Here is a 4,664-nt window from a genome sequence, read left to right as displayed (position 1 = left end):
GTGTCAAAAATCTATTTTTTTAGTAATTCCTTTGGTCCTTAGTCCACTCTTTATCTTATGTGAGTATTTACTCATTTTTGGGGAGATTTTCTTTATTTCTTCTATTTATCTTCTCCACACATTTGGATGAATCTGATTGGCCCCTCAAAACCTTAATTTAAAATTTTTCAAAAATCTGGACCCCTAGGGTAAGGCCTCTTGAACAAATTATACTTGATTTCTAATGCACCTTCTAAAAATCTTTTTGAACTTCTGTTTCGAGAAAACTTATTTTAATAAGAAGAGATATTTTTTCATCCAAAAATATTCAAAATCTGAATAACCTCTCTCTAGAATATTTTCTCTCTCTAGGCCAAAACAGGTAGAAACAAGATCTTTTATATTTTTGAAGAAGGATTTGATTACAGGGGAAGATGCTGGACATCTTGAGAGGCTGGGGAGGAATCTTACATTCTCTCCCATAATTGAAAGCCTTTCTTAACTTTTGCTTTAGAATACAGATACTCACACACACTCCTCTTCAAACTTTAATCTATAAAACAATCCATTAACAAACAATTACTGGGTACAGATGTCACAACTCAAAATTTTCATTCAATCCTTGTTTCTCACAAAACAGTATCACTCTGGACTCTCCGTTGAGACCAGCAGGTCAGCAACGAGATCCAATAACAGATTACAATAAGTTTCTCATCATCATACATATATATCTTCCTCGACATACGCATGGGTGTCCTCGGCACTGCGAGCCCGTGCATCACCTGGCCAGAACCTTCCAGGATCCTCCTTAGGTGTCCTGGCACTTCACTCAGGGACCGCTTCGTCAGCCCTCGTCCATCGTACACCGGAAACGCACCATTTTAACCATAACGAGGCTGGTCAAGACCTGGGCAGGCTTTGCCGCGTGAGCCGTCCTTTGAACACTCATATACCAAATGCTCCCTCCAGCTATTACAACCGAACTTCCCTTAGAACACACATATACCAAATGCTCCTTCCAGCATTCTGGCGTAAGTTAAGAAAATAGGGTTTCTATGCAAGTTTTCAGTTTTGATTTTCTTTTGAATACAATGAGTATATCTTAATTCCGTATCCCAAGACTTATCCCAAGACTTCTAGATCACAGGTCTGGATTCCCAAGCAAAATTCCTTGAATTCTGAATTCTTGATCCTCGGATCAAAATCAAAGGTCTCAACTTAGTTTCAAATTCGGTGGGTGATTTGAGTGTAGATTACTGAACTGGTCACATCGTCATTTCTTGAAGATTACTGACGAAGGAGTTACGTCTTGGTCATAGTCTGATTCAGGGTTTGAGTTTGGAAAGGCTCTCCCTGAACTATCTTTCTTGAAGGTAATATTTCAATTACTACTTTACTGAATTCAAAACTAAACACGAATTCCTATGAGGAGTAAATTAGTCATTTATCTAAAATTCTGACTTCGATAGTTTTTTTTTTAAATTTTCCCATTACCATCCTAGAGAATATGAAACGGTATAATTTTCCTTCACTGAGTATTTACTTATTCATTTTTCTAATATTCATGGGATTTAAACATAGGATTAAAGTGAACTCTTATTTTGATAAAAAATTCTTTTATGCATCATTTTATGCATAAAAATCAATAATGATGAAAGTAATACTTTTATAATAAAAAAATTTATTCTTTTATGCATTTATTTATGCATAAAAATCCATTTTGATAAAGGTAACACTTTTATAATTAAAAATTTTCTTTTATGCATAAAATCAATAATGATGAAAGTAACACTTTTATAAGGAAAAATATATTCTTTTATGCATCATTTTATGCATAAAAATCAATAATGATGAAATAACACTTTTATAATAAAATTTTATTCTTTTATGCATCTATTTATGCATAGAAATCCATTTTGATGAAAGTAAAAAAATCCATTTATGTGTCTATTTATGCATAGAAATTCATTTTGATGAAAGTAACACTTTTATAATTAAAAAAATCTTTTATGCATCATTTTATGCATAAAAATCAATAATGATGAAAGTAACACTTTTATAATGAAAAATATATTCTTTTATGCATAAAAATCAATAATGATGAAAGTAACACTTTTAAAAAAAAAAATTTTTATGCATCTATTTATGCATAAAAATCCATTTTGATGAAAGTAACACTTTTATAATAAAAAAATTTCTTTTATGCATCATTTTATGCATAAAAATCAATAATGATGAAAGTAACACTTTTATAATAAAAAAAATTCTTTTATGCATCTATTTATACATAAAAATCCATTTTGATGAAATTAACACTTTTGTAATAAAAATAATAATCAATATGCGTCTTTCTATACATAGAATTTTATTCTATTGAAAATCATTCTTTTATTAAATAAAAATAATAATCAATATGCATCTTTCTATGCATAGAATTTAATTCTATTGAAAATCACTCTTTTATAATAAAAAAATAACCAATATGCATCTTTCTATATGCATACAATTTAATTCTATTGAAAATCACTCTTTTATAATAAAAAATAATAATCAATATGCATCTTTCTATGCATAGAACTTAATTCTATTAAAAATCACTCTTTTATAATAATAAAATAATCAATATGCATCTTTCTATTATGCATAGAATTTAATTCTATTAAAAATTACTCTTTTATAATAAAAAGAATAATCAATATGCATCTTTCTATGCATGAATGAAAATGACACTTTTAGAATACACTAACGATGGGGATTACTCTTTTTGATTAATAAAAGATGAAATTTATTTCACAAAATTTTAGAAAATTTTGCCATAACCTCCTTTGTATGGCTGACCATTTTTCAATTTTTCTAACCTTAATCTACTTAGGAATTATCCCCAATTGGTTTAAAGCATTCCAAACTAATCAATTTTCACTTTTAAGAGAGAAACAATATGAAAAGTTTAATTCTAACAATTAGATCACTTTACTGGGATAAAGAAGTGCTGATTTTAAGAATGAGAGAGGGGGAAAGCCTTTCCAAGAAGGCATAGCATCTGTTTATCATTTTAAGATAACAAACAATTTAGAACACCATTAAAAGAATAAAGAAAAATATAAGATTTCTAGTTTACATGAACTCTCGGAGCTTTTCTTTGGCTTGATGGTTTGAGGGGTCTACTCTTGTTTGCAACAAGAGTGGCCACCAATTCTTTAGAAGAGGGAATGGTCAAAAACTAGTGAATTATTAAGAAATTCACAGATCTTGGCTCTTGGGAGTAGAGTAACAGTGCATAAAACACTATTAAGCTTCAACAAAGGGGGAGGCTTGTATTTGTAGGAAAAAGTGAGCTCCTAACCAAGCAAACTGATTCTAGAATTTTCTAGATCAGTTTGGTCAATTTTTGACCATTTTTAGGTCACTTTAGCTACTTTTTGGAACTAGACTTGAATTAGGAGAGAGGAGAGATGAAATATCTCAATTTTTGATGATTTAAAACTCCACCACACATGTGAAGTAGGCGCCTCATTCATGAGGAGAGAGGAGAGACTTGAATTAGGAGAGAGGAGAGATGAAATATCTCAATTTTTGATGATTTAAAACTCCACCACACATGTGAAGTAGGCGCCTCATTCATGAGGGGGGAATCCCCATTCTGAGTTGTCAAAAATCTATTTTTTTAGTAATTCCTTTGGTCCTTAGTCCACTCTTCATCTTATGTGAGTATTTACTCATTTTTGGGAAGATTTTGTTTATTTCTTCTATTTATCTTCTCCACACAATTGGATAAATCTAATTGGCCCCTCAAAAACTTAATTTAAAATTTTTCAAAAATCTGGACCCCTAGGGTAAGGCCTCTTGAACAGATTATACTTGATTTCTATTGCACCTTCTGAAAATCTTTTTGAACTTATGTTTCGGGGAAACTTATTTTAATAAGAAGAGATATTTTTCCATCCAAAAATATTCAAAATCTGAATAACCTCTCTCTAGAATATTTTCTCTCTCTAGGTCAAAACAGGTAGAAACAAGATCTTTTATATTTCTGAAGAAGGATTTGATTAGAGGGGAAGATGCTGGACATCTTGAGAGGCTGGGGAGGAATCTTACATTCTCTCCCGTAATTGAAAGCCTTTCTTAACTTTTGCTTTAGAATACAGATACTCACACACTCCTCTTCAAACTTTAATCTAAAAGACAATCCATTAACAAACAATTACTGGGTACAGATGTCACAACTCAAAATTTCCATTCAGTCCTTGTTTCTCACAAAACAGTATCACTCTGGACTCTCCGTTGAGACCAGTAGGTCAGCAACGAGATCCAATAACAGATTACAATAAGTTTCTCGTCATCATACATATATATCTTCCTCGACATACGCATGGGTGTCCTTGGCACCGCGAGCCCGTGCATCGCCTGGTTAGAACCCTCCCCAGGATCCTCCTTAGGTGTCCTGGCACTTTACTCACAGACCGCTTCGTCAGCCCTCGTCCATCGTACACCGGAAGCGCACCATTTTAACCATATCGAGGCTGGTCAAAGGCTTTGCCACATGAGCCGTCCTTTGAACACTCCCCCCAAGCTGTTGCAACCGAACTTCCCTTAGAACACACATATACCAAATGCTCCCTCCAGCATTCTGGCGTAAGTTAAGAAAATAGGATTTCTATGCAAGTTTTCAGTTTTGATTTTCTTTT

Source organism: Cibotium barometz, chromosome 25 (assembly GCF_041138505.1).
Source record: "Cibotium barometz isolate CiBa-2024 chromosome 25, ASM4113850v1, whole genome shotgun sequence".
In the NCBI taxonomy this organism is placed as follows: Eukaryota; Viridiplantae; Streptophyta; class Polypodiopsida; order Cyatheales; family Cibotiaceae; genus Cibotium; species Cibotium barometz.
This window is presented reverse-complemented; position numbering follows the sequence as displayed.